Here is a 13,107-nt window from a genome sequence, read left to right as displayed (position 1 = left end):
ATTGGTCCTCCATCCTTCAGGGTCACACATAGAAATTTTGGAAAAAGAGAAACAGGGTTGGGGAGACAGGCTCTTCCAGGTCCGTCACCAAAGCCAATGGGGTGGATGGAGAGGGGTGGGAGAGGATTCATTCTGATCAGAGGTCTGAGTTGCCGGTTGAGGAATGTATTGGAAATGAAATCTGTCAGAGGCCGTAGGAGCAGTGTGGATGAAGCCCACAGGGAGCTGAAGACCAACATGGAGACTAAAATCTCATACAAATGAATGTCACACTGCAGGAAGCAATGATGGTTTCAGTGACTGACGTTAGTTCTTTAATCTCACAACTTCAGAGAGACGGGTTCGATCCTGACCCATGGTGCTGTCTGTGTGGGTTTCTAGCATCTCCCAGTGACTCCGTGGTTTACTCCTGGGATCTGGTTTCCTCCCACATCCCAGAGAAGTGCATGCTGGGAGGTTAATTGGTTCTTCTAAATCAGCCCTGGTGTAAGTGGTAAGAAGGATAATTTGGGGCAAATACCTGGACATTGAGAGAGAGTGATTATGTTGCAATGAAATGGGCGCAATGTGATTACTGAGACAGCCAGCAGTTACACTTTGGGTCCAATAGTCTTCCGGTGTTGTACAAAAATAGAAGGAAATATATGGATCAGGAGTTGGGAAAACAGAATTTCCTCAAGGGGAGGAGGCGACTCTCCAGAGAAAAGCACAGGGATCGATGAGGAATAATTTTATCTGAGATGATGAAAAAGTAGTTGGAATTCCTGATTTTGTTCAGGTTGAAATACTTGGTTCTGGAGCTGAAACGATCTGGTTTTTGAAGATCTGGTAAGATGTTGTAAACCAGCATCCTTACATCTCTCTCCCACCTCAGATACTGCCTAAACTGTTCAATATTGACAGTATATGAGGTTCTGATCACTGGGGTTTGAAGTTTGGTCCTGGGTCACACTGGTCCCAATGTTCTCTGTGGCCTGGTGCACTGTGAATGTGGGTCGACGGGGGATGGGGGAGGAAGCAGAGCTGGTGAAGGTGGGTCCCATTGGATCACAGACTGGGGAAAGAAGGGGTACATCACAGTGGGGACACAGACCGATCTACAAATGTGGTGTGAAGAGTTTGGTTCTGAACAGAGAAACTGCTTTCCTTAATATGACGAGCTGTCAGTGATGTCAGGATCAAGGTCAGGGCAGCAAACACATATTGACTGATAGTTCACTGCATTCCAGAGGTGGGCATGAGGGTGGGTGGAGAGAACCTGTGGTGAAGTGGGAACCTGAGAATGAGTCTGGGGAAAAGTTAGAAACACTGAGAGAGGAAAGTGAGACGTGCTGAAACTAATCCAGATGTGGTCTCAATGTGAGACAAACTTCTATGATTTCACCTCATGTGTGTCTGAAGCTGTGGTGAACCTGGGATTATTTTATTCACAAATCTCCCCTTCTCCCCTCAGCAGCACTACACTCTTGGGTCTGCTCATATTCTCCTGACTCTCTCAGATAAGCCGCTTTCTTCATTTGAATAACAGGAATAAACATAAGAAAAGGAAGAACAATAAAAGCTTTTACGTTTTGTGGGGAGAGAGTTGAGGTGTGACATTATCTCGATTGGTTATTACCTGGAATCCAAAGAACAAACTTGTTGATAACTAGAGTGACAAAGGATAAAGATATTCCTGGAAGCTGAGGTGAGGAGGAACAGCTCTGAGATGTGACGATAAGAGGGTAGTTAAAGGACTGGAGGAACGATAGCTCACCACTCGACATCACAGCTGCTATAATGAAGGCATTCTCCTTTCTCGGGCTTTTGGTCATGTTGTCTGTGGTCGCCCTCCATTCTGTTAGGGCAGCTGAGTGACTCCAACACTGATTCCCTCTTCCTGTGCAGTCTAGTCTCAGCCAAGCCCCAGAACACTATAGCATGGCCGACAGAGAATGAGAGAATGAGAGAATGTAGCTGCACCTCCCAAGTCACAGTCTGGGTCTCTGCAGCCGTTCTCCAAGGGCAATGAAGGAGGATGACACCTCTGCTCCAACCTCAGTGTCTTCAGCAGTGCTGAGCGTGTTTAGGTGAAACAGTAGCTCAATCTTTCCAAAAAATCCTAACTTTGTTTATCATTGACATTGATGGAATCACTGAACAAATGGAAATTCTGAATAATACCCGGACAGCACAAGGTAGCAATCAGACAAATAATTTGTTGCTTTCAATGTGGTGGTGAAAAGTAGAGTCTATCCAGAATAACGTCTCCATTTCTGGTGGAATTGGCAGAAGCGATAAAGCTACTGGACAGGTGACCAATGGACGGAAGGAGGGGGAGTTTACAGGTCAACAGTGGGGCAGAGAACACAGGCTTCAAAGATTGGTTCTGTCTTTTGTCAAACCTGAGAAAAACTTTGAACTTCCTGCACTGCCCAAGTTTTAGAAACAAGAGAACAGAACAATCATCTTTGAAAAAAGGGCTTTGGATGATCCAAGTCCAACAGTTCAGAGGGTGGGCCAGAGGAAGTGGACACACAATTTGTGGAAAATAGAATTAACAAGAAGTCATTCTTTAACTGATGACCCAGGGCATTGCCGAAAGTGTGCAGGTGTCAGAAATTGTAGAGCAGACTTGACCCAAACGTGAAGCAGCAGGGACTATTAAGTGGGGATTGATGACTTTAATAATAAACAGCAAAATTACACTCTATGAGGGGCCACAAGACAAGAGAGGAGTGACAGTCAACACTGACATGGCAACAAGGTAATAGATGATGAGGAGCAAATGGCTGAGGCTGGCTGGATCGTATGAAAGAACAAGTTTTGTGGATGGGAGCTGGGTTTAAATAGGCTGCAGGTGATGAGTTGGAAATGAGTGGCAGGTGACTCCTGTTAACTGTGTGGAGATTAGGTGGTTCCAGCTTGTGCAGGCCTGACCATAGGTGCTGGATACTGAAATGACATCAAGTCACAGATGCAGGTCCACAGGAAACTGGTGATGTTCACTAATACTGTCGTGTATGTTGGTGCTGGTTCGCTAATAAGACATCAGCCTCTTTTCACCACCTTTCCATGTATTCATTACACACCTTTCCGTTATACCACGCACACATAATCCATTCTGGATTCAGTTCAGTGGGGAACAGTAAACAGGGGGACCAGCAGCCATTTAGGAAATAGTCAACACTGAGAGGTCAGTATACCTTACAGCCTCTTGTATTTATTCCAGAGGAGGCCCTGCATGAGGAATACCATTCCGACGCTCCCCTGAGGGAGCATGACTTGCGAGAACTGGGTAAGTGTTCACATCTCCTTCTGTCTCTCCCTGTGCTGACAGTGACAAGTGAGGTTCCCCTCCCACCACTTTCCTGGCTCTACTCTGGGAGCAGCGTCTACTACAGCCGGTAATATTGATGTTTTTAACCTGACACTGGAGAGACAAAGGAGTAGAACAATGTTCTGATGGGGGAGATGAAGCAGGGTGGGGCAGGAGAGGGAGATGTGTCAAACATTCTACTGTTGTCCAAATGGCTTCAGTCCGTGCAACAGGTTCAGGGTAATACAATGAGGAAACAGCAAAGATCTCCAGATGTCTGTATTGAATGTTGCAACAATCACAGTGATCAGCTCGACTGAACAGCAACACATCACTGTCTGTCTATTACAGAAGAGGCACTGCGGGAGATGTTTGGTTCCAAGTACGAGGTTCGCGAACCACTAAATGGAAATCTGGGTAAGAGTAGTGAATGGGACAATATCTTCAGGAAGAGGTTGGTCACTCTGAAACTGTGGCTCAGCATAGCTAGTGGAGCTGAAGCCTCATGGTTTCCTGAACTGAGTTCGATCCTGACCTCCAGTGGTCCCTGTGTGGGGTTTGTATCATTTCACTGATGACCTGGAAGTCCGCCAGGCACTCCAGTTTCCTGCCACGTCTCAGGCATGTTCAGCTTGAAAGGTTAATTTTTCCTAGTGTGTGGGTGATTGACGGAATGGGCTTCTGAATAGGTTTGTCCTATTAACGCAGGGAAACGATCGTAGGGTGAAGGAACCATGGTTGACAAGATATGTTGAACATCGTAAACACAAAATAATCTGCAGATTCTGCTGTCAAAAGAACACTCACAATACGCTGGAGGAACTCAACAGGTCAGTCAGCATCAGTTGAAAAGATTAGTCGACGTTTCCGGACGAAACCCTTCGTCAGGACTGAAGGAAGAACTTTGGGGAGGGTTTGAAGAATGCTGGTAGTTGAAAAAAAACAGTAATATTAAAGAGAAAGGGGTAGGGGAGGGGAAACAGGGAGGTGATTGGCAGGAGAACAATGCGAAGTAGTAGAAGGAGGCGGAACTATGAGGGAGGTGATGTAAAATAGGTACAGAGGAAGGGAGGGGGAGGGAATTACCGGAAGTTGGAGAATTCTATGTTCATAGCAAGGGGCTGGAAACTACCTAGATGATATATGAGGTGTTGCTCCTCCAACCTGAGATTAGTCTCATCATGGCAGTACAGGAGGCCATATATAGACATATCTGAATGGGAATGGGAAGCAGAGTTGAAGTGGGTTGCTACCGGGAGATCCTGTCTGTTGTGGTGGACGGAATGCAGGTGCTCGACGAAGCGGTCCCCCAATCTGCGTCGGATTTCACCGATGGAGAGGAGGCCGCACCGGGAGCACTGGATGCAATAAATGACCCCAACAGGTTCGCAAGTGAAGTGTTGCCTCAACTGGAAGGACTGTTTGGGGCCCTGAATGGTGGCAAGAGAGGAGGTGTCGGGACAGTGTAGCACTTAACGCTTACAGGGATAAGTGCCGGGTGCTGATGATGCCCTCACCCGCATCTCCTCCATTTCCCGCACTTCGGGCCTCACCCTATCTTCCCGCCACCACAACAGGGTCAGAGTTCCCCTTGTCCTCACCTAACACCCCACCAGCCTCCGGATCCATGACATTATCCTCTGCAACTTCTGCCACCTTCAACAGGACCCCACCACGAAGCACATCTTTCCCTCTCCACCCCTCTCCGCTTTCCGCAGGAATCGATCCCTCCGCGACTCACTTATCCGCACGTCCATCCCCACGGATCGCCCACCAATGGAGAAATCCTGTAGGAGTTAGACATAGGTCTGATAATCTGAGGGAGAGGTGTATAGATCAGGAAGCCTACTGATCTGGCTGGACTATCCAAGGCACTGACAGTGCAAAGAAACTTCACCCTCTTTTAAGAGTGGGCAGATTAGTTGTAAATCAAACAATGAACTTTTAACCTCTTTCAAACGCCTCCTACCTACACCTTCATTAGATTTGCCATCTCTGTCATTTCATTAACATGTCTTCATTGTCACTGTTGTTACCTCTGGGCTCGATGTCCCCAATACTTCCCCTCCCTACTTCCATTCCCAGTTTCTAAATATCGACACAGCAAAGCTTCTGCCATTATCTAAACCACCATTTGAGCTGTCCGTGACAGTGTGGGGAGCCAGAGAGCTTGGGCTGCGAGGTTTCCAGAGCACCTGAAATTGGTTACCAGATTTGTTAATCCCAGTGTTTTCTGTTTGATCCTGTTAGTTTTACACTGACTGGCACGTGTTTTCCACGTTCTGTGATTATTTCTGCAGACCCCCGACTAACAGTTTTGAGAATGTTACGTCTTGCAATATTGCACTGCTAAACCGTCGATGGTTTGTTTGATCTCTTGCTCGTTAACCCTGGTCACCGTGTCCATTTGCGGGTCTGTGTTTCCTCCACACTTGTCTTGCCTTCTACTATTTTACACCACAACCCATTCCCCTATAGACTGGACCCACCTCACCCCTCTCTTCTTAAAATCCAACTCTGATCAAATCAATCAAATCTCTCAATAGCGCCCTTGTCTCAGCGTCCGTCCGTATTTTCTGTGAGAAACGCAGGAAGTTTTTTGATGAAAAAAAAATGTGATACTCTTCTAATTCCAATCACTTCGTCGAGAGTCTCACCAAACACTCATTCTCAAGTCAGTTCCCTCCTGCCCCTTATTCCGTCGTTAAATATCAATCAGAGCTTCCATTAAATCGCTCTCAGCACCAACAAAAACGCCTCAACATCTCAATGTGAGCGGACAGGTGCTGGCGAAAGCGGATGGATATTGTAGACAATAGGGATAAACAGACGGTGCTCATTAACAAGAGAAAATCTGCAGATGCGGGAAATCGGTGATCTCAGAGCGAGGGTGTTGAATCAGAGTGACACTAGGACCGAGTGTGTCTTTTGTTTCACGGTGTACTGGTTAACCGCTTCCGTAGCACATGCTGCGATTCCGATCGACGGGTTTACTGTACACCGTCCGGACAGATCTATTGAGTCTCTCAAAAGCAGACTTGGAGGAGTCTGCCTCATGATCAACTCTTTTTGGTGCACAAATATGTATATCAGTGCTTTCCCCCCACCCCAATTCTGCTCACCAGGCCTGGAACATCTCGCAGTGAAGTGCCGCCCATTTTACCTACCACGGGAGTTCTCCGTCGTCATTTTGGTAGTGGTAGACATTCCACCTCAGGCCAATGTCAATCAGGCTTTAGATGGTCTAAGCATTGGGATCAACATGCACGAAACAGCGAACCCGAACGCCAGTCTTGAAAAAATCACGAAGCAATTACCATCAACAGATCCCTTGCAATACCAGAGGAAACAACACACTGGACTATTGCTAAACCACCATCAAGAAGGCCACCGGTGCTATTCCACGCCCTCACTTCGGGAAGTCTGATCACGTGGCTGTACTTCCACTCCCTGAGTATTGACAGAGTCTGAAGACTGCAGCACCAGTAGTGAGGACCAAGAAGGTTCGGACAAGGGAAGCACAGGAGCGCTTACAGGACTCCTTTGAATTGCTGGACTGGGCTGTATTCAGGGGTTCATCTACGAAACTCGATGAGCATGTTGCAGTTGTTACCAACTTCATTAAAACCCGTGTGGTAGAGTGTGTGCCTACAAAGATTTACTGTACATTCCCAAACCAAAAGCCATGGATGAACCAGGAGGTACGTCATCTGCTGAAGGCTAGATCTGTGGCATTCAGGCCTGGTAACCCAGGTCTGTACCAGAAAACCAGGAATGATTTGTGGAGGGCTATTTCAAGGGCGAAGAGACAATTTCGAACCAGGTTGGAGGGGACATCGGATGTACGACAACTCTGACTGGGTTTGGAAGACATGACTTCCGACAAAGTGAACCCCAGTAACGTGAACGGCAGCGATGCTTCACTACCACATGAACTCAACGCCTTCGATGTGCGCTTTGAAAGGGAGAATATAACGACAGCTGTGAAGATCCCTGCTGCATCAGGTGATCCTGTGATCTCTGACTCAGAGGTCGATGTTAGGCTGTCTTTAAAGAGAGTGAACCCTCGCAAGGCGGAATGGAGTACCTGGTGAGGCACTGAAAACTTGTGCCAGCCAACTGGCGGGAGTATTCAAGGATATTTTCAGCCTCTCACTGCTACGGGTGGAAGTTCCCACTTGCTTCAAAAAGGGAACAATTATACCAGTGGCTAAGAAGAATAATGTGAACTGCTTTAATGACTATTGCCCAGTAGCAGTCACGCCTACAGTGATGAAATGCTTTGAGAGGTTGGTCATGACTAGACTGAACTCCTGCCTCAGCAAGGAACTGGACCCACTGCAATTTGCCTATCGCTAAAATAGGTCAAAGGCAGACGCAATCTCAATGGCTCTTCACACGGCCTGAGACCACCTGGAGAATACAAACACCTATGTCACGATGCTGTTCATCGACTATAGCTCAGCATTTAACACCATCATCCCCAGAAGTTACAGAACTTGCGACTCTGTACCTCCCTCTTCAACTGGATCCTCGACTTCATAAATGGAAGACCACAACCTGTGAACATTGGTGGTAACACATCCTCCTCGCTGACAATCGACACTGCAGTACTTCAGGGATGTGAGCTTAGCCCACTGCTCTATTCTTTATATAAACATGACTGTGTGCTTAGGCATAGCTCAAATACCATCTATAAACTTGCTGATCATACAACCATTGTTGGTAGAATCTCAGATGGAGACGAGAGGGTGTATATGCCAACTGGTGGAGTGGCGTCACAGCAGCAACCTTGCACTCAACATCAGAAAGACAAAAGAGCTGATTGTGGACTTCAGGAAGGGCAAGATGAAGGGACACATACTAATCGTCATAGAGGGATCAGAAGAGGAGAGGGTGAGCATTTCAAGTTCCTGGGTGTTTTAGAGTTATTAGCACAATTTGGTCTTTTCTCAGGTTATAAATTAAATCTTAGTAAGAGTGAACTTCTTCCGATTAATAAACATCTTCCCTTATATTATAAATTTCCATTTAAATTGATTAATAATTACTTTTCATATCTTGGGATTAAAATTACTTGTAAACATAAAGATTTATTTAAGACTAACTTTTTACCATTAATAGACCATATTACTCAACTTTCATCTAAATGGTTTCCCTTATATTTAACTTTGATTGGTCGTATTAATGCAGTTAAGATGTTTTTTTTGCCAAAATTTTTATATGTGTTTCAGGCATTACCAATTTTCGTTCCTAAATCTTTTTTTGATAAAGTTGACTCTAAAATTTCTTCATTTATTTGGCAGAATAAGAATCCGAGACTGGGTAAAATACATTTACAGAAAGCTAAGAGAGATGGAGGTTTAGCATTACCTAACTTTAGATTTTATTATTGGGCTATTAATATTCGACATATGAAATTTTGGTTACTTGACCGGGACATACTATCTATTCCTAAATGGGTAGCATTGGAATTACAATCTGTTCAGGGTTATACACTTGGTTCTATTTTAGGTTCCTCTCTTCCTTTTGATTCGAAACGCCTTAAGCAGGTCTCTAACCCGATAGTTAAATATGCTTTGCGCATTTGGTTTCAATTCAGAAAATTTTTTGATCTTAATCAATTCGGGTTAGCGATTCCTATTTTAGGTAACATATTTTTTCCTCCCTCTTTTACGGATCGCGCTTTTCAAACTTGGAAGACTAAGGGTATTTTACGGTTTTTGGATTTATTTTTAGATGGTTCCCTTATGTCTTTTGAACAATTATCTAATAAATATAACTTATCAAGAATACATTTTTTTAGATATTTACAAGTTAGAAATTTCCTAAGTACTATACTTTCTTCCTTTCCAATGCTTCCTCCTATATATATTTTAGATTCGATAATTAACCTTAATCCATGTCAGAAAGGTGCATCGGCTATGATTTATAATATTATTATGAAACTTAGGAAAGCTCCATTTGATAAGATTAGGGTAGATTGGGAACAGGAATTGGGGCTTACCATTTCTGTGGATGATTGGGGGCAGATTTTACAATTAGTTAATACTTCCTCTATTTGTGCTAAACATTCCCTAATTCAATTTAAAGTGGTTCATAGAGCACATATGTCCAAAGATAAGTTAGCGCGTTTTTACTCGCATATTAATCCTTTCTGTGATAGATGTTCGGGGCAGATAGCCTCTTTAACTCATATGTTTTGGTCTTGCCCTACTTTGGAAACTTTTTGGAGAGATATTTTCAATATTATTTCTAAGGTATTAAATATAGATATCTCTCCTCACCCTATTACTGCTATCTTTGGACTACCTAAAATTTCTAGTAATCTTTCCCCTTCAGCCCGTAGAATGATTGCATTTCTTACTTTAATGGCGAAAAGATGTATTTTACAACATTGGAAAGAGCTTAATGCTCCAACTACCTTTTTTTGGTTTTCTCAGACGATTTTATGTTTGAATTTGGAGAAAATTAGAAGTAACCTTTATGATTCTTCATTTAAATTTGAACAGATTTGGGGACCTTTTATTCGATATTTTCATTTAATGTAATATTTACCCTTCTTGTTTTTTTTTTCACTGTTTTAATGGAGGTCGGGATTGAGGACGTGATTTTAAGTTTAACTCTGTTTGGTTTCAAGTTAGCCCATTGCTTTGCCTTGCTTTTAGTTAGCTGCACGGTGGGTTTTTTTTTGGGTTTTTTTTTTCTTTTTTTCCATTGATATATATAAAATTTAGTATACTATTATGTTATCTTGGTTTCTTATGCTTAAATTACATTGTTTGTAGTATTTTCTTTTTGGTATTGTTATCTTTTGGAATTTTATTATACTTTAACATTGTATTAATGTTTATATGGCTTACCTTTTTTGTATACTTACTCAATAAAAAGATTTAAAAAGAAAGAAAGAAAGAGCATTCTTACAGACTGCATCGCTGTCTGGTCCGGGAGGTGGGGGCGGGGGGCGGTGGGGGGCACTACTGCACAGGACTTAACAGGGTCATAAATCTACTCTGCTCCATCTTGGGTACTAGCCTACAAAGAACCCAGGACATCTTCAGTGAGCCGTGTCTCAGGAAGGCAGCGTCCATTATTGATGACCTTCAGCACCCAGAGCATGCCCTTTTCTCACTGTTACAATCAGGTAGGGGGTGCAGAAGCCTGAAGGCACACACTCAGCGATTGAACAGATTCTTCCCCTCTGCCATCAGATTGTTAAATGGACATTGAACACCACCTCACTTTGTTAATATACATTATTTCTGTTTTTGTACGATTTGTAATCTATTCAATATACACATACTGTAATTGATTGATTTCTCCTTCTTTTATATTCTATATTCTATATTCTGCATTGAACTGCTGCTACTAAGATAACAAATTCCACGACACATGCCGGTGATAATAAACCTGATTCTGATTCTGAAATCCACGCAACACACACCAAATGTTGAAGGAACTCACAGACCAGGCAGCGTCTCTGGAAAAGAGCACAGTCGATGTTATATGCAGGGACCATTTGGAAGGAACCTTCAAATGGCCTCGGCCTGAAAAGTCGACTGAACTCCTATCCCGAGATGCTGCCTGTCCTGCTGAGTTCCTCCAGCACTTTGACGGCGCTCATTACAGTGAGAGAGCAAAGCTGCAGCGGGGCGGAACAGATACAAGTTACCCCGGTGCGGCTGTCAACAGCAATAACAGGAGCCAAAGGTAACAATGAATTCTCAGGGGGAAAAATGAGGAATAATTGTTTAATAGTCTTATTTTTTTAAATTATTTTTTGAATTGCTATAGTTAGATGATATAAGCACACAGGTACGGAAGAGAGCTGAGGTGATTAGGGGTCTCAAATTCGCACTGAGACATGAGCAGAGATTTCGAACTGAGCAGCAGAAATTTCACATGTGAAAGCATCATCGGCAATTCCTCATTGTCAGCACACGTAGATGAACAGTCGGTGTTGTCTTTCAGAGTTTCAGCATTCTTTAAACGGTCCTTCACTCCGAAGTGAATGGGATCGAATAAACTGCATCAGAGACAAAACACATAAGTTAACCCTCCTATTGCATTTTTTTGTTCTGTATTACACCAGATCTGTGTCACGAGACCCACAGTTCTGTATTACACCGGGTCTGCGTAACGAGAAATCTGTGTATTAACAAAGGAACAGAAACTGAATGAGACTTTTTAAATGCTGCTTCCTGAATGCACGGGCTTTGATTTGAAGACCTCCACAGAACAACCAGGAAGCCCACCGATGTTAAACAGTGGGTTGGTATCTGCCCTAGGGGCCCTCTGGAGTTGATCATCGCAAGAATATTGGATGGACACCACAATGGAAGGTGTTTGAAAGTTGCAATGAGAAGGGAAGTGTAAGCCTTGTGACCACAGACCCATCAGTGTAATAATCAGCTGCAGACCAACAATGTTATTGTAGTGATCGATGCAGTCAATCGCCCACAGCTCCTCTCTAAATAATTCCTCTTTGATCCAAGGTCGATGACCTCAGACTTTGCCACATTGCCTTCCATCTGAATTAGTTTTGCCCACGAACGACCTGTATCAGTGATCTGTTCCTTTCTATTACACCCTCCAGTAACCGTTTCCTTTGCCCCATAACTTGCTGCATTCCCCACACATTTACCCTTCCATAAATATTTAAATAAAATGTTCAGCTGCGGGTTTGAGGAACTGCGAATGCCCACGACTTACCGGAAGGTCAGTCGATCACTCGGACGGAGCAGTAAGTTTGTTTAATTTTGATTTGATTGCATCTTCTGAAAGAAGAAATAATAGTATCTATTTGGCAAATACAATTTAGATATTTTTCGAAGTTGCAGTTTCTTTAATCGATGAACCGGACACCTGTATTTCTGGAGGTACCTCCGGTTTGTCTGGACTACTTTATACACCGCGGTACCCTATGAGCAAATACTGCAACTTCCACTCTTGATCTCGAATCGAAAAATGACCCGCTGATAATCTGAGTCATCAAATTTCCGACATTGCTACCGTCAGTCACAGACTGAGAGCTTCATGCCCGTGTGTAAAGGACAAAGGGGGTTAGTGATGAACAGGACTTCAGTTCCTCCAACAGTCACGTGGAAAAAGCACTGGAAACTTTCAGAAGTGAAAATATCCCAGTTCCCATGATAACGTTACCAATGCCTCCTCTCCACGTTTCTGTGAAACTTCACTGGGCTCATTGCTCAGACAACATACACACTGAACCCTATCACCCACCAGCCAACGAACGCCACTCCCGAAACTCCAGGTACCATCCATTAGATTGGATCCATTCCCCAGAGTCAAGTGCATTCCAGAAATCTCCAGTCCTGTCGTGATACTGATCTCCATTGCACCAAATGTCTATCCTTAATCCTCAGAACATTGTCGATTTTCATTCATTCAAATTTCAAAGGAAATACTTACTGAGTTTTGCCCGGACTTTCTTGAAAAGATTCAACACCTTTCCACGTCTCTGCAGCTGTTCATCTGTTGGCCGATGAAACGAGAGACAATGTTAGGCGACCCACGTTAGTGTTCAGAGTTCTGTACTTGCTACAGGGTCACTATTTGTCACTGAGCACTGGGGTTTGCACAGTAATGAAGCAAATTTAGAGCCACGCTGACATCAGAAAAAAGATAATCCCACATTTCGTTCTTCCTTTGGCAGAGTCTTTAAATACAACACCACAATATGCCCAAGAACAGCAGTGTGTTCCACTCTTAACAAGCCCTCTTCCCCCAGAGCAGGGATCAGTTCAGGGGCATTTCAGGATGGAGACGAAATGCTGACATTGCTTTGT

Source organism: Mobula hypostoma, chromosome 21, assembly GCF_963921235.1.
Source record: "Mobula hypostoma chromosome 21, sMobHyp1.1, whole genome shotgun sequence".
NCBI lineage: Eukaryota > Metazoa > Chordata > Chondrichthyes > Myliobatiformes > Myliobatidae > Mobula > Mobula hypostoma.
This window is presented reverse-complemented; position numbering follows the sequence as displayed.